Source organism: Danio aesculapii, chromosome 9 (assembly GCF_903798145.1).
Source record: "Danio aesculapii chromosome 9, fDanAes4.1, whole genome shotgun sequence".
NCBI classification, from domain to species: domain Eukaryota; kingdom Metazoa; phylum Chordata; class Actinopteri; order Cypriniformes; family Danionidae; genus Danio; species Danio aesculapii.
In genome coordinates, this window is record NC_079443.1 from 48,517,480 (window position 1) to 48,542,690 (window position 25,211).

Genomic DNA, 25,211 nt, shown 5'->3' on the forward strand with positions numbered 1-25,211 from the left:
TCCAAAATCTGCATAAAAATATGTAAATGGAAACAAAGCTAATGACCAATGTCCAATAAAAAAAAAGTATTATATTTATTTCTTTCATTCATTCATTTTCCTTCGGCTTAATCCCTTTCTTCATCAGGGGAATGAACCACCAACTTATCCAGTTTATGTCTTACACAGCAGATGCCCTTCCAGCTGCAACCCAGTACTGGGAAACATCCATACACACTCATTCACTCATACTACAGCCAATTTAGTTTATTCAATTTACCTTACCGCATGTCTGTGGACTGTAGGGGAAACCAGAGCACCCGGAGGAAACCCATGTAAACACGGGGAGATCATGCAAACTTCACACAGAAATCCCAACTGATCCAGCCAGGGCTCAAACCAGTGAACTTCTTAGTGTGAGACGGCAGTGCTAACCACTGAGCCACAGTGTCGCCTACTTTGATGTTTAAAAAAAAGCTTATTTACTGATAATTTTGTCGTAGCATTGACTTCAATTTTGATGGGAATTTGAAGCAAAAGATGCCTGTCATCTGGAGCTTCCTCTCATTCCTCATCCTTGTCAATAGAATCATCTGACAAATGATTTATTTAGGTGTCAGCTCATGTCTTGACTGGTCTATGCTCTAAACCACTGAAGACAGGTAACATTTGACAACAGACACCCTGAAATTAAAACAAAAACTTCCCTTCCTTCCTTACCGAATAACCTGATCCTTTTTAATAGTCATCTGCAAAAAAAGCGTTGTGATTTCTACAAGATCTAACAACAAACTCTTTGCTTCAGCTTAACAGAAATCTAGGTCAGGTAGAACCTAGAGAATGAGGGGAAATAAATGCACCATGAAAGCGTCTAACTGTCAAATGTTTTACAATATTTTCTTTTTGTTCTTTTGTCGGAGTGAAATTCATGAGATTTCTCCTGCAAAGCATCAGACTCACAAATGCAGACAGCTCCTTTGTTCCAACGTTCTCAACTGCGGACAGTGCGTTCCAATTAAAGCTCTGCCATTGTTCATGGATACTCAAATTATTTGTTTCCAGTAAAGTTGTGAACATGCAGTTATTTTAATCTGTGGGGCGAATCACAAAGGAGTCTGGCTGTTCTGGCTGTCTGGATGTTCACTGCTCTTGAAAAGAAGGTGACAAACACTTTAGTCTATTTCAGTTGTGGGAAATATGTGTAAAGCTTTTATATCCACATACAGTGTTTATCCATCTGAGGACTCTTTATTAAGGTTATAATAGTTGGATATTTTGTTAGTTTAGTTTTTATCTCATTTTGACTTTTTGTTTTCAAAAAGTTCGTTTTAATTCGTTTTTAGCGGTAGATTTACTAGTTTTTATATTTTAAAATTGCTTATTTTCAGTTTAATTTTTATAAGTTTCAGTATTAGTTTTAGTTTAGTTAGGTGTATGGCTGCACGGTGGCGCAGTGGGTAACACGATTGCCTCTCAGCAAGAAAGTCACTGGTTCGAGCCTCGATTGGATCAGTTGGCGTTTCTATGTAGAGTTTGCATGTTTTCCCCACGTTCACGTGGGTTTCCTCTGGGTCCTCCGGTTTCCCCGTCAAGTCCAAAGACATGCGCTGTAGGTGAATTGGGTAGGCTAAATTTGTCCGTAGTCTATGTGTGTGAATGAGAGTGTATGGATGTTACCGAGTGATGGGTTGCAGCTGGAAGGGCATCCACTGTGTACAATAGCTGTGGATAAATAACTGTGGATAAGTTGGCGGTTCATTCCGCTGTGGCGATCCCATATTAATAAAGGGACTAAGCTGAAAAGAAAATGAATGAAAATTATGATTTTTAAATAAAACAAATGACATCCATTTGGAGTTATTTGAGTTTCTATGGGTTATTTGAGGACATCCTTAGGGGCTGATCACACCCTGCGCTTTGATTATATGCCCTGTGCACCTCGCATTTTAACCGCCTGCTGCGCCTCGTGTTTTTGAGCAGAAAAATCACATTACGTCACTTGCATCTTTTTCATTCTCCAATCAAATGAAAGCAGAGGCGGGTTTCCGTTAAGGTGCCTGCAGTGTTTGCGTTGTCAAGACAACAGCGGAGACTTTTGAAGATGGAGGAGAGACTTGTGGTTGCTGTTTTGAGTTATGCAGAGCTGTATGACTTCAAGAATCTTGAATATCACAATATTATTAAATATTAAAATTGTATTAATATCGACAGCAACACTCTTACTCAATACCCAGCTGATTCAGTCATTGCCTAGTGACATAAAAAGCTCACCTCTTTTTTTCTGTGCAGTGTGGTGCGCCTAACATTTTTGGAATGTAAAAGCGAGTTCGGTGTGATCGGCTCCTTATTGTGTAATGTAAGCTGCATTCATGTCTGTATAGATAGAAACACAAAATCAACCCAGGCTCATTCTGAAAACATGCCCCTATATAGATTTCTGGAGATTGCCAGATACGTCCCAGGAGGTGCATTTATTTATTTATTTTTTTTTGCAATTTTTGTTTTTGTGAATTCACCAGAGGCTGCTGTGTAAGCTTTTTGAGATCTTAAATTTCTCTTGCGAGTGCCATTTGTGCCTGATCTTCTCATGTAAATCCACCAGAGGCCGCTGTTGGCTGACTGACAGACCGACTGATGCCTCCACCAACCCCCTTCCTTAAACCCAACCGATAGTGTTTTTAAATGCACTGATTGACCAGCACCCGCCCACAGTTTTGATAGATCTATTAAATTGAATTATCTTAAATTGGTTTTTAAATGTTTAAATAATCCTGTTCCATTGGTGTTTTCAGATCTAATCAGTAGGCACAAACCTCTCATAGAGTCGCACAAGCAACTGCTAATATTGACTGTCTAGTGCCAAAGTGTAAGACCTCATTTGGTCAATCTGTTTTCTCTGTAAAGGGAGGCAAACTGTGGAATGATTTACTTGTTAGCCTAAAATTAGAAAGTAATATAAATATTTTTAGTAGTGTTCTTAAAAGGTGGTTAAAAACAAAACAGCAGTGTTTGCACAAATAGTCTACTATTAGTTTGTTGGATCATGTCGCCTTTGCTTTTGCCCTCAGTTATTTTATGTAAAGAGTTATAATGTTGTGTATATGTATTTATTATGTTTTCATTTTGTCAGTTTAGTCAAGCCTCCTGTGGACATGTGTTGAGAATTAGCAAGTCTGCTAAAACACTTAAGCAAATGCATTTGGTTGTCCAGTATAATTGTGCTATTCATGTCAAATAAATAAAAAAATTAATAAAAAAAAAAAACTTCCCTAAACCCAACCGATGTTTTCAAATGCACTGATTGACCAGCAACCACCAACTTCCTTAAACCCAACCAACAGTGTTTTGAAAAGCAATCCAGAAAAAGAAAAGCCCCTGATTTTTACCACATTTTTAGATTTTACTATATTCTCACCCTGTTATTTACTTTTTTAATATATTTTTTGGCTTTTGTTTTTTGTTTACCTGCTTTCTAGAACTGTTCTTCACCAAACTCAAGCCTGCCATCGCGGTCAACTCCTCTCTCAAGTCCACTGATGTATGCTGCGAGTCACTGGACAAAGTGGAAACAGCAGGAAAGCCGTCCATATGGAGGTAAGCAATCAGCTGCTAGTATGGAAAGCAACAGCATCATAGCGCACAGTAGCATTCGTTTTAAAGACGAAATGCAGCCATACGTACTTCTGGCTACATAATTCGAGATCTCTAGAAATGTATATAGGGTTACGTATTCAGAATGAGCCTATGTTGCACAAAACATTTTTTTTAAGTTTTAAAGAGCACATAGTTTACCTCTTTTTTATGATTTAATATTAATATTATGGTTCTTCTAAGTGTGCCAGTTTAGGTTCAGTTCAAAACACAATTCAGATTTTTTTATTATAATGTGTTAAAAAGTGTCATGTTGGGGGCGTGTCCACAGTTCGCTAATTTAGGGGTGTGTTGCTTCACATGTAGACTGGTTTCGGCTTCCCGCCCAACGAAACAAGGGGGCGGGGCCATGACCTCACCCGCTCTGTGTTTGCAACACAGACAGGCAGACTGAGAGGAGCAGGAGAGGATCCGCATTCAGTCGTACATGTACGGCTCGTACACAGACCAAGCAGAGAGTACAAAATCATATGTGTCTTTGTACAGTTTTACAGCCAACTGTGAGCTAGTTTCAAGTGCCGAGCTTGAACACAGAAACTAATAACCATTATATAACTAATAAACTAATAACTGAATGCGCCGCTCGAAGCCACGACACGGCACACCAGACACTCTCTGTGGCACAGCAGAAACATGAAGTGTCCCGAATCGTCGCGCCACGCGTTTTTGAATTCTAAACATAGTTTTCTGCAGCGGTCCGCGGCACCCAGCCGTCGACTTGAGTGTACCCTGATAGTAACCTATGTTTAGAATTCTAAAACGCATGCTAGTTAAGATCACAGGGAGCTTCTGGAATCGCGAGAAATGCAAACGGCTGAAGTATAAGGTAGACTCAATGAGAAGTACACGTTTGCAAACCTACCTAAAGATACAACCAATAATTCCGATTAGATTGATAATGTGGAGAATATTGCTCTTGTGTTGAGCCCAATGAGCCTTGCTTCTAAAAATAAAGCTAGGGTGTTCCTTTAGTGATATCGCTTCGACTCACGCTGAAAATGGCGGACGTGAATCAACAAACTGAGGATATGATGACGCGCCTGTCAATCAATATTGGTGGGCGGGGGGACCGCACTCCTACGTAAAGTTGCAGTCGATCTGAAAACCGCTCCAATTAGTCCACGTTTTTTTATGTTGTTAAATTGAAAAAAAAGCACTGAGTGTGCTTATATCACCCCAATATGACAGTCTATACACCATACATGCACATATGGCTGTCCAAACAGCTTGAAAAGTAGATTTTTTACCATAGGTGCCTTTAAAGGTATATTACTACCCTTTATCTAAGAAGACTTGTTTTTTGTTTTTTTAAGGAAGTACTTTTGTTGTGTTTTGTCCATTTGTTGCTGCATAGAGAATATATATGTGAAGATTTTTGCAAAAATTCTACAGGGTTAGGGTTAGGGTGCAACAATAGGGTGAGTAAATAATACATTTAAAAGTACATTTTTTGGGTGAACTATTCTCTTAATTTCAGAGACTTCAGCATACCTGGATAATATTAACATGTAAAAAAAAAAGAGGATGGAAAGGTGCACACAATAAAAGATGACAATCATTCAGCAAAAGTGGAATTTGATCAGAATGGATCTATCTGTCTTTGATGGACAGTATTTGAGAAAAATAACAGTGCTCTAAATGCAGGATGTATTTTCAGCCATCTGTAAATGTGAATTAGGCATGTGGTTGACATCCAAATCCAGACGGCAGCATGAGGAAGGCTGCACCCTGCAATAAACTCAAATCCTGACATAGATTCTCTAGGAATGAAGAGAGAGAGAGAGATTCCTAAAAAGTACCTTTGTGCCTTTTGGAGACCCCATGTGTGTGTGTCAGACTAACCCAGTCTAGAAATGTGGGGGAAGGATGGTTACAGACTGTGATGGAGACAGATCTGTCTGCTCACAGCCCGCCTGCAGGATTAGTTTTAAGGAGGAGGTGGAGGGTGGAAGTGGGCAGAGTGGCCTGGCGCAAAGATGCTTCCTTCGTGAGCGGCCAACAGAACGGCCTCTGTGGCTACTGTGGCATTGCCGAAATGTCTCCTCAGACCAAAGGCAGCAGCCGGCTAAATTATCCAAAACATGTTTCACTGGGAGCGTTTTGTCTTGTGCTGGAGTTCCCAGGAATAAGAGTGCTATTCAAATATTTGATGCTGTCAAGATATGCATGTCGCAATAACCTTGAAGACACCTGACTAGTAAATCTAGAGAGATGAATGCATTCCTGGGCTTGCTTTATGAGCTTGTCAGAAAAGAGCTGGGCACTTATAATTCACATTGTAATTCATGGTGTGTGTGTGTGTGTGTGTGTGTGTGTATGTATGAATATATATATTCAACAAGGTACTAGAAATATTCTTCGGATTTTGGTCCATTTTGACATGATAGCATCACTGCAGATTTGTCGGCTGCAAATCCATGATGCAAACCTCCTGTTCTACCACATCCCAAAGGTGCTCTATTGGATTGAGTTCTGGTGACTGTGGAAGCCATTTGAGTACAGTAAACTCGTTGTCATGTTCTAGAAACCAGTTTGAGATGATTCACGCTTTGAAATGGCGTGTTATCCTGCTGGAAGTAGCCCTCAGAAGATGGGTACACTGTGGTCATAAAGGGATGCACATAGTCAACAACAATACTTAGGTAGGCTGTGGCATTGACACGATGCTCAGTTGGTACTAAAGTGTGCCAAAAATATCCCCCACACCATTACACCACCACCAGCAGCCTGAACCATTGATACAAGGCAGGGTGGAGTCATGCTTTCATGTTGCTGGTGCCAAATTCTGACCCTACCATCCAAATGTTGCAGCAGAAATCGAGACTCATTAGACCAGGCAATGCTTTTCCAATCTTCTATTGTCCAGTTTTAGTGAGCCTGTGTGAATTGTAGCCTCAGTTTCCTGTTCTTAGCTGACAGGAGTAGCATTCAGTGTGGTCTTCTGCTGCTGTAGCACATCTGCCTCAAGGTTGGACGTGTTGTGTGTTTAGAGATGCTCTTCTGCATACCTTGGTTGTAACGAGTGATTATTTGAGTTACTGTTGCCTTTCTATCAGCTCGAACCAGTTGGCCATTCTCCTCTGGCATCAACAAGGCATTTGCAACCACAGAACTGCCGCTCTATGGATAATTTCTCTTTTTCAGACCATTCTCTGTGAACACTAGAGGTGGTTGTGCGTAAAAATGCCAGTAGGTCTACAGTTTCTGAAATACTCAGACCAGCCTGTCTGACACCAACAACCATGACATTACTGAATCTGTCACTTATTTTGCAAATAAATCTACACATACAGAAAGCTGAAGTATTTACAGAAAGCAAGCAGTATGTATATAGTGCTTGAATTCAGTCAAAATGGCATTTTAATTCAGGATAAAAAAGCCAGAATTTCCCAGTACTACTCCACTGTTAAAACATGTGACATGGTAGTTGTTGGTTCATTCTACTGTGGTGACCCCTGATAAATCGGGGACTAAGTCGGAGGTAAATGAATGAAAGAAAGAAAGAAAGAAAGAAAGAAAGAAAGAAAGAAAGAAAGAAAGAAAGAAAGAAAAAATAATAATCCTTGTACAGGACTTAAAATATGCAGTCAGTTCAGTAATAAACTGAACCAACTTCAGCACCATTTGATACTGAAAAAAAGCAATTTCTTGCAAAATTTCCATGGTTTAATAACAAGCTGAACAGTGATTAAATGTTAAATTTCAGTATCGATTTAAAGTTGGTACTTTTGGCAAACCTAATCCATGAAATTGGCTTGGTTTCTAAATGAATCAGCTGTTTTGAATGAATCATTTGAATAAATCACACTTATCTTTAATAAAATTCCATAAAAAAAATAAATAAATGTTTACAGAGAAGTTTGAGATCTTACCAAGCATACATAGGGGCCTCTGGTGGATTCATGAAGACAAAAACAATAAAAAAAGGCAAAAAAATGTAGCTCCTGGGAGGTATTTGGCGCTCTCTCAAAATGTATATATGGGTACGTCATCAGAATGAGCCTGGGTTGAATCAATTATACAAACTGATAGTCTTATTGGTTCTGTTTTGAACAAACTATATCAACTGAATTGATGACTAATAGTGCCACTTTAATTGAAAACCCTCATTATTTTGAAGCTTGTTAAAAGCCACTTTATTGCAATGTTATATAATCTAGTTGGAATCTAATAAAAAAGAAAGAAATCCCTCCATTAAATAGCTCCATTCCAGCTACTGTTAAAAGGGCAGCGTGACTGTAGTTTAACCAGTTTAAATTATGAGTGGTTTGTAGCTCGGGAAGGTACGGTTTCAAAGCAGCTTCCCCAACAGCGAAACCAAAAGCCTTGATTGGTGTCATGTACTGCCCTCTGTGCCTCTGACCAATGGGCTTGAATTATCAGCGGTCTGTGCCCAGCTGGCAGCTCTGTATCTTTCCTCTATACTCCAGAGATCCTGTTCATTAAACAAACCCTGGGAGGGGGCAGCCGCATGGCTCTGCATTAGCTGCTTTGTTCATTGGAAAAACCACCTGGATTGTGTTTTCGCAGGCTATATATAGTCTCACCTCTAAATGTGAACCACCTGTGCTGGACTAAGACGAAATTTCCCAAAGCTGGCTGAGAGATGTGGCAGCAGAGCTGGCAACACATGCAGCAAGTCCAGTCAAATGGCAGTCTTAAATGAACTTCATTGAGCAGTAGTGGGAAATCACATTTTAGCTAGACATGACATGACAGAATGACGTGTAGATTTTTCTTGTAGACGTGTATTTGTTTGAATCTGTATCATTTTTTTTTAATCATAACATTTTAATACACAGCATGGATCATTTATTAAGCATTTGTTAAGATATACTCTACATTAATAGAGGTTAGTAAGCACTTTGTAAATACAGCTACAAATGCAGTATTCTTGATTTATAAGCACGTGTATAATGTGCTTTATGATTGTATTTTCATACTTTGGTAATGATGAATTTTTCATAACTAAATTAAGTATTGCATTATTTACAAACCAGTTATTTAAAAATAGTTTGGTGGGTTTTTTTTCAGAATGCATAACTCAATGATTAAAGAGCCCCTATTATGCATTAAATAGGGTCATAATTAGTTTTTTGGGGGTCTCCAACAACATGCTGATATGCATGCAAGGTCAAAAAACACTTTCATTGTCTTATAATATGCATTTATTTTTACCTAATTATCCCAGCGACTCTCATATATTTTGTTTAGTGATTCATTTGTTCCCAAACCCCTCCTTAGTGTGAGGCTATTCTGCGCTGATTGGACTGATGACAGTCTGTTGTGATTGGCCTACTTCGTTCACCATGGCTTATCAACAATATTGAAGTAGTCAGAGTGCAGAGTGTATGTGTGAGCACACCTGCTAACACTCTCGTTTTTCCCGGGAGTCTCCAGTATTTCAGACCCATCTCCCACCACCCTCCCGTTTTGTTATTTATCCTGGAAAATTCCTGTAATTTCAACCAGTTAAACACCAGCATATTTTTTACCATAAGTAAAAACATCGACACACATTCAGTATTAATCCACACAGTGGCAAAAGCTGAACTATTTTGAAACATGACCGCTGTACATGTGTAGGAACAGCTGAACGGCAGTGGATCACGAGCTCACAAACGCATTATAATCTGTAAACAAAGCAGCAAGCGTCACGTTTTCAATTAGGTTTTAGATGCAATATGAGAATATAAAAGTTACCCAGATACAGTACAAGCGATTACAAGTAACATAACGCAATTAAATACATAATTTGCAAGCTAGTGAAAACAAGAAGGAAACCATTTTAATCGCACTTACTTACACTTGTGAAATGGAGGAAGAAACTGGTCCATGAACTATGTATTGTAAAGTTCCTGTCAACCTCTACAAAGTCCCATTTGGTCTTTTCTGATTCTTCCTTTAACAAATGGCTGACGAATCCCCTGTTGTAAGCATGTAGATTGCTGAAACATTCGTCAGAAAAATGACAGGAAAACAGCACAAGGCTGGGGCGATAATGCTGAGGTGTTTCTGCAAAGATAAACCTCAACCACTGACTCTTCAGTTTCATCTTTGGGTAGGGAAATAACACAAATTTTTTCTCACACTTTCAATAATATTCAGCTAAGCACAGCGTCTTCGCTGACATGATTCAACCGGGGTCTGCGACAGTGTCCTTTTTTTTCCTTTTCTTGCTACTGTGTTGGTGGGCAGGGCCGGGGGTGTAAATTTTCCGGGGTTTGAGAGTGGAAAAAAATGGGCGGGGCTTATGTTCCGTATCAACGTCACAGCTAAAGACTCGTTATCAAGATGATTCATTTGAAGCACTATGAGTTGAATCTTTTATAAATTAATCAATAGTTTTATACACAGCGCACTTTCAGATTCAAGCCTTAGCTGGATATTTCACTTTACCTAGAGCTGTGTTACACACCACATGGAAGGTCATTTTCAAAAACCCATAATAGTAGCTCTTTAATAAACGATTCAAATTAACATTTGTACATCTAATCATTCGGGCATAAAATAATAGCAACTTTGTATGCTCATAATGCTTTATTAACTCAAGTTCAGGCAGTTTTGTGATCTAATCTAAAGTGAGGACTATTTATGCTAATCTAATCTAATTATGTTAATCCCTCTATAAATAATGCAATGCTTGGTTTAGTAATAAAAGATTAATCATTAACAAGGTATGAAAATACAAATATTAAGCTTATATAAGTCAAGAATACAGCGTTTGTTTGTATTTATAAACTGCTTACTAGTGTCTATTAATGTAGAGTTAATGCTTAACAAATGATGGATTAACTATTTGCTAATGGTTAATAAATGATTCATAGTCTGTAGTTATTGTAGTGTTACCAAAAACAAAGGAGATGATATGATTGAAATCGCATCTTTGCATTGACTTCACATGTAAATCGCTCGTGCTTCATCCGTGTCTGCTTACTGCACTGGCTGCAAAAAATATCCCCCCACTTTCATGTAATGTTAGGATTGTGTGGGGGCAGGTGAGACGTCATTTTTTGAAAGACAATCAAAAACATCACGTATTCTGCATATGCAACGTCTATAAGTCATGTAAAATAATTAATTGCAAACTAAAATAAATCTAATTTGATTATATGCTTTGGAATTTTATGTTTTATGAGATTATTAAATTTTTTTTCCGTTGGATTCAGGGATCGTAAAAAAACTAGGGGGTCTGATATATTATTGAACATGCCATGTGATCCTTAAAGGCGGATTCGCGAAAACAAAAAAAACGTAGCTCATATAATAGTGAGTAGGGGGCGGGGCTTTCTTTGAGAACATCATTCCCTTATAGCAAATTAACAGTAAGAGGGGTGTGGTTAAGAATATTGTGGCTGAAGCTGTCAAACTGACATCATCAGAGAAGAACTACTACTCCAAAAGCAGAAGCAAATGATCAGACTTTGATTGAAAATTACCAAAACAAACTTTTTTTTAGTGTATTAGCTTCATTCAATCATTTTCCTTCAGCTCAGTGCCTTATTCATCAGGGGTCACCACAGCTAAACAAACCGACTACTATTCCAGCATATGTTTTACGCAGAGGATGCCAGTACTGGGAAACATCCATACACACTAATTCACACACATACACTATGGCCAATTTAGTTCGTTCAGTTCACCTATACCGCATGTCTTAGGACTGTTTGGAAAACCGGAGCACCCGGAACATGCAAACTCCATTCAAAAATGCCAACTGACTCAGCCAGGGCTCGAACTGTAGACCTTCTTGCTGTGAGGCGAGAGTGCTAACCACTGAGCCACCGTGTTGTCACACACTAGCAAAATAAACATTGCAAATTTTGATTTACCACAGACTTTAAGATTAATAAATATTTTTATGTAGTCTAAAAAAGAAAATATGGGTGACATTAACATGATGTCTTCAAGTAAGTTTTTCAAAAGAAAAAAAAAGCACCCACCTCCTTCTGTCTCCTTCAGTTTACTGTAAGTCTAAGGAATGTTTCACCTATTTTATTGCGCGCCAGAAGAAAATCACAAGTCTGATCTCTTAGAAAAATAACAGCCCACCTTTTCTCTGCAAGCCGCATGATTTGAGGAATCATTCATGTCTGTAGCACAAACATTGTATGACAAATTGCACACTGAACTTTTTTTCAGATGCCGAGCGTGAGCAATATTAATAGTGATGTTTGCCGCAGAGAAAAACTTTGCTCTGTTTTTGTGTGAAATCGGCCTCAACTGTAAAACTGCCCCAGCATCATCCATCATTGCCTGCCTCCTTCCTCTGCAGCTGGACTCAGAGATTTATATCATTATTTTAAAATAACCATGGCCAAAAGAGGAATGCCGCTGTTCTTTGTGGCATGAAATACAAGCATGTGTACCATCGCTTGTTGCTCCTCTTTTTGAGATGCAAATTGTTCCTTTTTCTTTAAAGTCATCTCGCTCTGGCCTATGATAATAATAATAATAATATTATTATTATTGTTAATAATAATAATAATAATAATCTGTTAAATTTACTGTAAAAATCTCAACCCAGACTCATTCTGAAAACGTAACCCAATTTACAGTTTTGGAGAGCACCAAATACGTCCAAGGAAGTAAGTAACAATTCAATTCAATTCACCTTTATTTGTATAGCTTTTATACAATGTAGATTGTGTCAAAGCAGCTTCACATAAAAGGTCATAGTAAATAGGAACAGTGTAGTTCAGTTTGTAGTGTTTAAGTTCAGTTCAGTTTAGCTCAGTTCAGTGTGGTTTAATAATCACTACTGAGAGACCAAACACTGAAGAGCAAATCCAACGATGCGCAGCTCTATAGATCCCGAACCATGCAAGCCAGTGGCAACAGCGGAGAGGGGAAAAAAAACTTCACTAAAGGCGGAAGTGAAGAAAAAAAACCTTGAGAGAAACCAGGCTCAGTTGGGCACGACCATTTTAATTTCTCCGCTGGCCAAACGTCTTGTGCAGAGCTGCAGTCTCAGTGGCAGAGGCTGGAAGCTGGCCTCAGCGAAGACTCATCTGTCTCTGGAGCGTCACAGGAATCAGTCTCATGTTCTCCACTCCTCCATGACCACCACAGTAGCTGCTCAGGATACGGCCTGCTGTTCTCACGTAAATCCACCAGAAGCCGCTGTTGACTGACTGACTGACTGACTAACTGATCAACTGACCTACTCTCCCTCTACCCTAAACCCAACCAATAGTGTTTTCAAAAGCACAGATTCACTCGCCCACCCCAACCAACAGTTTTAAAAAGCAATCCAGAAAAAGAAAAGCAGATGTTTACCACGTTTTCAGATTTTACCACATTCTCGCCCTGTTATTTACTTGTTTATTTTTTTATTTTTTGGATTCTGTTTTTGTCGTACCCACTTTCTAGAACCCTTCTTTACCGGACTCGAACCCTGTTGTGGTCAACTACTCTCCGCATCTCAAGTCCGCCAACGTACATGGCAAGCTACTTGACAAATGTATACAGGGCTAAAATTGGCCCGAAGCCCTAGGGGCATAAAATAGTCAGGCCCCGATGGGCTCGGGCTCAGAAGCAGGTCTCTACTTTGAGCTGTATAGAAGTGTCTTGAAAAATATCTAGTAAAATAATATTTACTGTCATCATGGCAAAGATCAAATAAATCAGTTATTAGTAATGAGTTATTAAAACTATTATGTTTAGAAATGTGTTGTAAAACATCTCTCTCCGTAAAACTGTATATATTTTAAAGAAACTTACTGTTACAGACGTTTACTGTTTATTTTTTATCATTAAATTCATGCCCATTTTTACAGTTTGTGTCAAAAGAAAGAGCAAAACCAGGACTGAAAGAAGAAAAACCCCAAATGCACGGGTTGCAAGTCATAGCTCTCAGCAGCCATTAGGACGGTATAAAAATGGATCCTTTGAACAAGTAAATGAGTGTTCATACAGCATCCCAGAAGCCGAGACCCCACACGCAGCTGAGTGAGTCATGTTTGCTCGGCAGTTTACTGACCTTATTACACGTCTAACAGGTCATTTATTTTTATTCTAGTAATCACTATCCAACGACATTATTAATGTTGGAAAGACATTAAGCTTTATTTAGAGCCCTTCACATTCCAAGCTCCATTCACCTGAGTTTGATTATAGAGTGAGGGTTTTTGCATTGAGGTTATTATAGTTTGCAATTTTGAATTTGTGTTTTTTTATACTGTTTTCAAATAGTTTTAGGTTGTTAAAATAATCCTGGGTTAGTTTTAGTTTAGTTTGTTTTTATGAACAAGCTGCTATTTAGTTTTTATATATTTAGTTTCAATTTCAAAAATAAAAATGAAGACGCAGTTCTTAATTAATTGCGACATATGTTACATAGTTTAGATTGTTTTTGGCAGATGCAGAAAAGTTTAATACATATTGTATGTGTATAGAAAACATTTTATATGTGTTTGTCTGTAAAAGCCCATTCTACAGGTACTTCTAACAGTAAGTCAGATTTTTGACCCCAGAACGGTGTCAGGACAAATAGATCAACATCTCTGACAATAGCAGAAATTATTGAGGAAATTACTTATAAGATAGATAAAAAGGAAAAGTTAGTTGGAATTTTTATAGATTTAAAGGGTCACGAAACACCAAAGCACATTTTTTGAGCCGTTGACAGTCATTTATTTTCTCATACGCACTTGTACACAGCACCTTATATCAATATACAATGCAATACCTTCTCCATTAGTATTTGTACACAGCACATTATAACCTGTATATTTATAACAAATCTGTACACACAATTCAACATCCAGATTTTTTGACTAACTGCATCTCTGTTTAATGTTTATCGTTTTTTTTAATTTTTAATTTTTCATATTTATTTGTTTTGTGTTGGTCAATTGTCACTTTATGTACACTGGAAGCTTCTGTAGCCAAAACAAATGAGTGTGTGTGTGAAGCACATTTGGCAATAAAACGGATTCTGATTCTGATATGTGTCCCACGCAGCTAAAAACACTATTAGGACAAATATATTTCACAAAAAAAGTGAAAAATGGTTGTTTTTGCATTATTTCGAGCAAATTCGTTCTTCCGGTTTGAAACGAATTTTTGAAGCTGCCTCACGGCCATGAGATCTTAGCGTGTATTCCAGCATCTAGACTGGCTGTCTGTACCTGGGAGTACTTTGTGACGTCTCTGAGTGTGCTGCATTCATTCATGAGAAAGACTTGGTTCAAACCTATCAGGCGCGCTCTCTTGTGTATGCAGTGCGACTTCATTAATATGCATGACTGTTTTCACCTGATACAGTGTTCAGACGGCAGAGAGACGCCACGTTGTGTTGCCAAAACAAGTGTGAAGAAAAACATGAACAGTTTGGAGACACTGGTCGTCAGTGTTGTGTTTATTAATGCACTGCAATATACAAATGTACTGTTTTCATTTTCACGCTATGAGAGCGCAGCTGGACTCACGTGTGAATTACAGTGCACGTGACAAAAATACGTGTCTAAGAAACATTTTTTTTACCCAAGAGCTGGTGTTGTCCAGTTGGTGTTGATTGTCTTGTCTCTACAGATTTGGTAAGTGTGTGTGATCAGTGTCCTTTGTTTGTTCATTCAGATGGCAAAGTTATTTCGTATCGTCAGCAGTACTCTTTCAGTGTTTAAAGACAGACCTTAGTCAAAATGATTTCTAAGTTACTAAGTATACACTACGTTAATATCACTACAATATTATGGACTGAAAGATCCGCTGTAAATGCTGCTCTCAGAGTGTAAACATCGCAATCAAACTATTACCGTCATGTTGAATTTTCACCACATTTTGTGACAGTCTATACACTCACGGCTTTCTGACGCTACCTACCCAGTGCATCCAAGTTAGAGAAATGCGGAAGGTTTTTTCTCTTATACGACGTGCAGTATCAAACATTCCACAGTCACTGTCTCTCCTGCGTCTGTGTGTTTGTTTTGCCACTGTAAAATAACGTGTGAGACTGATTTGCTGCATGAAATATTGCATATTTGCTGTTTAACGTTGGCAGAAAATACCATGTGAAAGAGTAGTGCGTCTCAATTCACAGTACTCAGGAAAAATGCGGAGTTTTTTCCTCTTATGCTGTATCAAACATTCCACAGTCACTGTCTCCCCTGCTTCTGTGTGTTTGTTTTGCCTCGGTGAAAATCAGCGCGTGCCCAAATGTAAACTCCCATTTTTATTCAAATCCTTCCCTCTTTCCCTCCCCCAACACTCCCACCTAAACAGAGCTAGACACACCCACTTTTCTGACTTTATCCAAAATAGAGGTGTGAAAACTCCCTGTTGAGATGGGGGGTTTCATGGCATTTGATACAATAAATCATGATATATATATTGGTCAGTAAATTAGAAATGTAAGGTATTCGAGTAGTAGCTTTGGATTTGATAAGAAGTTATTTAAGAAATGGACAACAGTTTGTTGAAATTGGTAACTATATGTCTTTATATGTGAATGTAAATTGTGACAAACCACAAGGATTAGTTTTAGGTCTAATAGTGTTTATAATTTACTCTACATTTACACGGGGGCTTTTCTTTTTCTGGAGTGCTTTTTAAAACTGTCGGTTGGGTTTAGAGAAGGAGGAGGGTGGATCAGTTGATTGGTCAGTCAGTCAGTCAACAGCCGCTTCTGGTAGATTTACACAAGAACAGTAGGTGTGAATGGCACTCGTCGTGAGAGGAATTTGAGATTTAAAAAAAGCGTACACAGCAGCCTCTAGTGGATTTGCAAAAACTGTAAGAAAAAAAAAAAAACATATCTCCTGGGATGTATTTCGTGCTCTCCAAAAATGTATATGGTGGTACGTTTTCAGAATGAGCTTGGGTTGCTTTATTTTGTCACATTAACTACAGTGTATGATGCACATTTCTGGACACCTACCTGGGAAGGTGTTCCAGGGATGTCCCACCAGGAGGAAGCCTCGGGGAAGACTCAGGACATGCTGGAGGGACTATGTCTCTCGGCTGGCCTGAGTACGCCTCGAGATCCCCCCAGAGGAGCTGGAGGAAGTGTCTGAGGAGAGGGACGTTTGGAGATCTCTCCTAAGACTGCTGCCCTTGCGACCCGACCCTGAAAAAAGCAGATAAAAATGACATGAGATGAGATGATTATTTTCCATGACTAAATTTGGTTACAATTTAGTTGAAGTAACAGTTCATATTTTTTAATGACTGGCATATTACCTGCCTATTATTAAGATATCAACTGTCTATTAGCACTTATAAAGTATGACTTTTATTTTACATCCCTAATTCTAAACCCAATTACTGGCTTACTTTATTAGTAATAAGCATCTACTTAGTAATTTATTGAGCTAAAAGTCTTAGTTAATGGTTTGTTAATAGTGTATTAATAATGTTAATATACATTCACTGGCCACTTTATTAGGTACATCTTACTAGTACTGTTCAGAACTGCCTTAATTGGATTGAGCACAGTGAACTCATTATCATGTTCAAGAAACCAGTCTGAGATGATTCACGCTTTATGGCTTGGCGTGTTATCCTGCTGGATGTAGCCATCAGAAGATGGGGACACTGTGGTTGGTCATAAAGGGATAGACATGATCAGCAACAATACTCAGGTAGGCTGTGGCGTTGACATGATGCTCAGTTGGTACAAATGGGCCCAAAGTGTGCCAAGAAAATACCCCCCACACCATTACACCACCAACACCACCACCAGCCTGATACGTTGATACCAGGTAGGATGGATCCATGCTTTCATGTTGTTGACGCCAAATTCTGACCCTAGCATCCGAATGTTTCAGTAGAAATCGAGACTCATCAGACCAGGCAATGTTTTTCCAATCTTCCATTATCCAATTTTGGTCAGCCTGTGCGAATTGTCGCCTCAGTTTCCTGCTCTTAGCTGACAGGAGTGGCACCCAATGTGGTCTTCTGCTGCTGTAGCTCATTCACCTCAAGGTTTGATGTGTTGTGCATTCAGAGATGCTCTTCTGAATACCTCGGTTGTAATGAGTGCTTATTTCAGTAACTGTTACTTTTCTATCAGCTTGAACCAGTCTGGCCATTCACCTCTGACCTCTGGCATCAACAACACATTTGCGCCCACAGAACTTCCACTCACTGACAATTTTCTCTTTTTCAGTCCATTCTCTGTAAACCTTAGATATGGTTGTGTGTGAAAATCCCAGTAGATTAGCAGTTTCTGAAATACTCAGACCAGCCCGTCTGGCACCAACAACCATGCCAAGTTTAAAGTCATTTAAATGCCCTTTTTTCCACATTCTGATGCTCGGTTTGAACTGCAGCATATTGTCTTGACCATGTTTATGTGCCTAAATGCATTGAGTTGCTGCTATGTGATTGGCTGATTAAAAGTTTGTGTTAACAAGCAGTTGGACAGATGTACCTAATAAAGTGGCCAGTAAGTGTATGATTAGACTTTTGATTCATCCTTTACACCTTAACCCAACCTTAAACCTACTCATATCACCAAACCTGTCCCTAACTCTACCTGTATCACATCTTAATAGACCCATAAATCTTTTTTCAATGCAGTACACTGTACAATACACAAGTACATTGTATTTATTTTTTTAATGAGTACATAGTATTTAATATAACTTAAAACAAATGTAGCCTAGTTTTCATTCACTACAATAACTTTGTTTTGCAACTCTGTTTGAGTTTAGTCCAGATATTTGTCATGATATGATCTCAGGTGTCCACGGCTGGGACTTTTGGTAAATGTTTGGCCGCAGCAGCAAAAGTGAAGCTTTGGAAGTGTACCTGGAATACTTTGTTCTTAAAAATAGAGTGAGGCGTTTCCCTCTTTCCTGCCGGCCTGTTTGATGCTGACACACACTGATGAATTACAACTTGACTGGAAATTATGAAGACGGAGAGAAAATAGAGTCATTTAATGTAATTGCGGTCAAACTTTGAGCAGGCCGCTCGTGTGTTGGGAGCTTAAGTGTTTTGGGGTGTGATTTATTTTTAGAAAGTAACTTTTTGATTCCATTAACACATTATGCAAGCACATTTCACAACCCGTGTTGTCTTTTCCGAAGCCATTTTTTTTGGATATTGGAATCCTGACACTTTGTTGACATTGCTTTAGTCTGCATGGTGTATTTTATAATTCTGATTCTGATGAGGATGATGGAGAGGAATCTGTCTGACCAGATCAAAATTAGGCTCAGACAAGAATGGTATGTGATTTTGATTTTGAAAGCTTTTGGGTTGAGAAATGAGAAGAATCTTTTTTTAAGGCCCCATGGTATCACATTTTGTCTCTTGTATTAACACATTTACTATTGGAACAGGACATCTGGGTGGGACACAATAAAGAGCCTGAGACATTTTTCCAGATAAGGCTTTAGTTTAAGACAAGGACATTTTGTTTTTAGGCAGCTTTTGATTGGACAAGAATCAGGGAAGTAAAAATGAGTCAACTGAACTTTCCTAGTCATCTCAGCTGACATAACTCAAATATATCAAGGAACTTTACTGCCATACCATGGCTGCAGCAGGCGAATTGATATTATGCAGAATTTGAAAATCTTGCAATCATGGAGACATTTGTGAGAGATGATTCTGGACTATTTTCAGGTGCTGAGTAATATCATTAGTTATTACACTGTTTTCTGGAATACTGGTTTCTGATTGGTCAGTCACGAAATTCCAAGGTATGTTATTTCGAGAAAACAACCATTGAATAACACAGGTTCATTCAGGAACTTCAAATCACCTTGACCTCAGTAAATACTGTACGTTCACATCAGAAAAGTCTTGTCATTGATTCCAGTTGTAAGAGTGACAAATAATAACTTGACTTCTAGTTGATCATTTGGAAAAGTGGCAGAAGGTAGTTTTTACCAATGAATCATCTGTTGAACTGCATCCCAATCATCACAAATACTGTAGTAGACCTATTGGAACCCACATGGACCCAAGATTGTCAGAGGAATCAGTCAAGTTTGGTGAAGAAAAAAATCATGGTTTGGGGTTACATTCAGTATGGGGACATGCGAGAGATCTACAGAGTGGATTGAACATCAACAGCCTGAGGTATCAAGGCATTTGTGCTGCCCATTACATTAATTAGAAATCACAGGAGAGGGCAAATTCTTCAGCAGCATAGCGCTCCTTCTCATACTTCAGCCTCCACATCAAAGTTCCTGAAAGCAAAGAAGGTCAAGGTGCTCCAGGATTGGCCAGCCCAGTCACCAGAGATGAACATTGTTGAGCATGTCTGGAGTAAGATGGAGGAGGCATTAAAGATGAATCCAACAAATATTGATGAACTCTGGGAGTCCTGCAAGAACGCTTTCTTCACCATTCCAGATGACTTGATTATCAAGTTATTTGAGTCATTGCAGAGATGCATGGATGCAGTCCTCCAAGCTCGTGGGAGTCTTACACAAAATTAATTCTTTTTCCACTGCACCATGACTTTATATTCTATACTGTACAGTACATTATTTCTGTTAATCGACAAGACTTTTGTCTGAGCAAGTCAGAACATACTGTCCTAATTAAATCATTAAAAATCAAGGCATGATCATATTTTATTTTGTTAAAAGAAGCGTAATCTAGAGGCCTTTGCCTTTCATAAAAGTCACTTCTGATACCAATTGATCAACTAGAAGTCAAGTTATTATTTGTTGTTCCTGAAACTTGGATAGGCGACAAGACTTTTGTCAGGTAGTGTACATTCACATTCATATGTATCTGTCACAAACATCTGCTGTTTTTGAGTGTTTGGCAGCATTCAGTGAGTGAATAATACATTGCACTTCATATATGCACTTCAACCTGTTTTGTTTCTGTCAGCTTTGTGTTTTTGACTGTTTGGTGTCATCTTGTGACTGAATAATGTGCAGGTTTGTGTATACTTTATCAGCTGTTTTTATTTTTGTCACCTTTCCATTTAATTAAAGAATTAATTAACTATTATGACTTAAAATAATGTATTGTGTCAATTTTTTTTTTTTTTTTTTGTGGCAAATAGCTGGGTAAAAAGTGGGATAACATACATTCAGCAAGGTTGTTTTTGGAGTATAAAGTCCTTCAGTCTTACAAAACAGTGCTCTAATTTGTGTTGGGCCTGTCATGCTTTATTTTGTGATAACAACCTCATGGATATACACAACATCATTGATTATTACACTGCAATTAGAGTATAGATCCTAGGAATATTGATCTAAAAAATAGCAACTTTTCATTTTTCTGTCCGTCTTAGTACATGATGTAACTGCAGAAGAGTCAAGCTTTAAATAGCATAATTATTAAATCTCTTTGGTCGTTTTTAGCAAGATGCTAATGGTCTAATTCAATGATCTATACTAAGTTAAGCTGAAATCGGAGAGATTAAATGAATGGATTAAAATAGTAAAACCCAACTGTTCAACTCTAGGGGAGAGATGACTGTTAAGTCGTTCCTTGATTGTCTTGATTGGCTTTCAATTTGTTCAGTTTTTATGATACACATAGTAATAGTTTTGAGGCTACCATTGGGACTCCCTAGTTGACTGGTCAATTTGGGTTTGTTAGCTCAGCTTATTAAGGCTACAGTCACAATTTAAGTGGTGAAATTTGACAATCAGATTAGAGCAGTTGTTAAATCTAGCTTTTTTTTCAAATTAGACAACTACCAAAAATAAAGCAATATATACCAAAACAACAGTTTGATAGAGTAATCCATGCTTTTTTGACCACTAGGTTAGATTACTGAAATGCACTGTATATGGACAGTAGCAGGTCAGCTATTGCCCATTTGCAAACGATATAAAATGCTGCAGCATGTACTTGCAAATGTACTCACAATATGACCACATTTCCCCATGTTAGCTTCGCTTCATTGGTTGCCAGTGCATTTTAGAATAAAGTTTAAGATTATTTTATTTGTTTTTAAATCTCTAAATCAGGGGTCACCAATCACGGTCCTGGAGAGCCGGTGTCCCTGCAGGGTTTAGCTCCAACTTGCCTCAACACACCTGCTTGATTGTTTCAAGAATACCTAGTAAGACCTTGATTAGCTTGTTCAGGTGTGTTTGATTAGGGTTGGAGCTAAAATCTGCAGGACACCGGCCCTCCAGGAACAAGTTTGGTGACCCCTGCTCTAAATGGTCGTGCCCCACCTTATATGTCTGAGCTGAAACACCCCTTAAGCCCACTCGTTCTCTCAGGTCAGCTGATCAGCTTCTCCTGGTTGTGCTAAAAACAAAGCGTAAGCTTAGAGGGGATCGTGCTTTCGCTGTGGTAGGTCCTAGAATATGGAATGATTTGCCGCTCTCCATTACACAGGCCTCTTTTGTGTTTTCATTTAAATCAGCTCTTAAAACTCTTTGCTTTTTTTGTTGACATTTGATCTTACTAACTGGTTATTTTATATAAATGGATCTATATGCCTTTTTAGGTAGTTTAGCTATATTTTATTTTGTATTTTATATACTATTATGCTTATTTTGTTGTATATTTCTGTACAGCACTTTGGCTCACTTTTGTGTTTTTAAAGTGTTCTATAAATAAAGTTTGACTTGTAAAAATGAGGCCATTTTATTTATTTATTGTATTTTTGTATTTAAGTGGAGTGTTTCTTTAAGACCTTACCATACTTGTATGTCTGTAACTAAGCACCTAGTATACCATGGAGAGTACTGTAGGATGCATTGAAATAAAAACAAATGCACAAGAGGACAGGCGGAGAATGGGCAATCAGTTCAGCAATGCAGCTGGAAACACTCTTCAGTTTAAGACTGGCATACAATGTCTTGATGTTTAAGAGAATTTGGACTGAAAGCCTACAGGGGCCAAACTTCAGCATTAAGAATCAACAATCAACGACTAACCTTTGCTAAGGAGCTTTTTTGTTGGTGGTGTGGATGGGGGAGGACTGCATATTATTGTCAGCTTGCAAAAAGTTGACTGCATACATACAATTGATGTCAGATTTATTAGACCCCCTGTATATTTTTCTCCAATTTCTGTTTAATAGAAAGAAGTTTTTTCAACTACTAATTTCTAATAACTGACCATCTTTGTAGTTAGTAGTAGACTACTAACTATATTTTCCATGATGACATTACATAATATTTTACTAGATATTTTTTAAAATACTAGTATTCAGCTTCAAGCCCCGCCCCCTACTCAATATTAAATTACAGTTGGAGGTACATTAGCAAACTCGCTCTGCAAATTTTGGTTCACGCAGATTTTACTGACAACAGTAAAACTCAGGCTTTTTTAACTCAGGCTTATTCTGATTACATACCCCAAATACAGTGTACATTTCCGTACATTTCTACATCTCAAGAGCTACGTTTTTTTGCAGTTTTCATTTTCACAAACCCACCAGAGGCCGCTGTGTACGCTTTTCTTCAATTTCTCTCGCGAGTGCCATTCGCACCTGCTCTTTTCATGTCAATCCACCAGAGGCCATTGTCAACTGACTCACTGAGTGAGTGACTGAATGACTGACTGACCGATCCACTAACCCGCCCACCCACTTTTCTAAACACAACCGACAGTTGGGCTCCGGGAAAAAAAGGCCTTGCCTGATTTTTTGCATGGTTTCACATTTTCTTACATTCTCACACTGTTAATTACTTGTTTATTTTATTTATTGGCTACTGTTTTTTGTCTTACCTGCTTTCTGAAACCGTCACCGATCCCCGACATTGTGGTCAACTCCTCTGAGCGTCTCAAGTTCGAAAAGCAGCAAAAGCTGTCCATATGGAGGTAAGCAGTCAGCTGGAAAACATGTAAAGTAACGGCATAAGACCGCTCTAGCATTCGTTTTAAAGACAAAATGCAGTCATACGTAACTCTGGCTTTATAATTCGCGATCTCCAGAAATTTATATAGGGCTACGTTTTCAGAATGAGCCTATGATGGTTAATTAGGCAAGTTAGGGTAGTTAGGCAAGTCATTGTGTAACGATGGTTCTGTAGACAATCGAACAACAACAAAAAAATATGCTTAAGGGGCTAATAATATTGACCTTAAAATGTTTTTAAAAAAATAGAAATCTGCATTTATTCCAGTCGAAATAAAACAAAACTTTTTCCAGAAGAAAAAATATTATAGGAAATACTGTGAAAAGTTCTTTGCTCTGTTAAAAATCATTTGCGAAATATTTAAAAAAGAAAAAAAATCACAGGAGGGCTAATAATTTTGACTTCAACTGTACATGTAAATGCTATATGCACCAAATGTCCAGTGGAATTACTTGCATTCCTGCCTGTCTCTTTTTTTTAGAATGTTCCTCCCAGATTAAAACTCTCCTGTGGCTAAAAGCAAGAAAAACCGGCCTCCACAAATAACCACCCACTCGGACAGTACCATCCGCACGCAGGATCTGCTAAAGGTCAGCATGTTAGGAACACCGTAAACACAAACTCCTTTATTTCAGCATGACTCTGCATGCATGTTCCATTGATTTAGGTGTGATATTCCCCAGTCCAGATCTGCTATGTGATTAAGCTGCTACTGTGATTCAACAGAAACCACTAGCAACTGCACCGAGCCAACTTTTAAAACGAGGTGCGTCTATAATATGTTCTTCCCAAGAATCCAGCGCTCCCGTTCAGTGGAAAGAGAATACCAAACTGCAAATACATTAACAGGACATTGTCGCTCCGGGACTGGGATCTGACAACTTGTTGCGGACCGTGAGATGAAGTGCTGGGATTAACCATTCAGTGCTTTCGAAGAGGGCCAAAGAACACCACTTTGGGTGCTCCACCTTTGTCAGGATACTCAAGCCAAAATGAGTTAATGTCCTGGAAGCTGGGGACGATTTTACCATCTGTCAGGCAAATCCGGCGGGACAGGCTGGGCTGGGGCTTTGCTGGCAGGCAGATGAGAGGCTGCTAGCATCGAAGACTAATTAGCGCAAATAAGCACCTCCTGAGCTCCTCAATCCTATGACAACTCAAGCGAAAAAATCAGAAGACAAACTTGGCCATGTTCTATTAATGCAGCTCAAGCTGAATCCTTCAGAATTTTCCTCCTTCGCTTTTCTTTTATAGCCACCAGTCATGACCCAGGCAACTGTTGCTTTATAGAACTGTTAACACTTTAGTTTAGGTCACAATTCATGCTATTAACTACTGGCTAATGACCTACCTATTATTAAGCTATTAACTGTTCATTAGTTATAAAGTATGCCTTACTAACTAATTAGCAGTTTATTAAGCTATTAGTGTTAGTTAATGGCTTGTTTGAGACCCAAACAATACAATCAATTGAGACCCAAACTAAAGTGTTACCTGTTACTCAAGTAACATTTTTCAACAAACTATATTGTACCTAATTAGTAGACCCAGACAGGTCTGTGGACATTTTTGCTATTCATGCGCATAATCTTGATAGTGTATAGGGTAACACCTTAGTTTAGGTTTATTTTTATTAATTATTTTAATTTATTTATTTAGCTTCTCTTGATTTTTCTTCTTTTTAAAATTTAAATTTAATAATTTTCTATAACATATAACTTTGGATGTACTAGATTTGTACCGTTATCAGAAGTTGTTTTGTTAGATTAGCTCCAGATTTGGCCTCAGTACTGAATAATCTAATGTATATGCACAAATATAATATTGTATTGCTAC

General features: G+C 38.4%; 1 long non-coding RNA gene across 1 annotated transcript; it reads left to right on the top strand.

Moving 5' to 3' along the window:
• The first annotated feature begins 3,461 nt into the window (after window positions 1-3,461).
• LOC130234433 (uncharacterized) lies at window positions 3,462-24,664 on the top strand. The gene is made up of 3 exons (XR_008838311.1): window positions 3,462-3,573; window positions 23,857-23,965; window positions 24,102-24,664. It is a non-coding gene; the product is annotated as an uncharacterized LOC130234433 (long non-coding RNA).
• The last annotated feature ends 547 nt before the right edge of the window (window positions 24,665-25,211 follow it).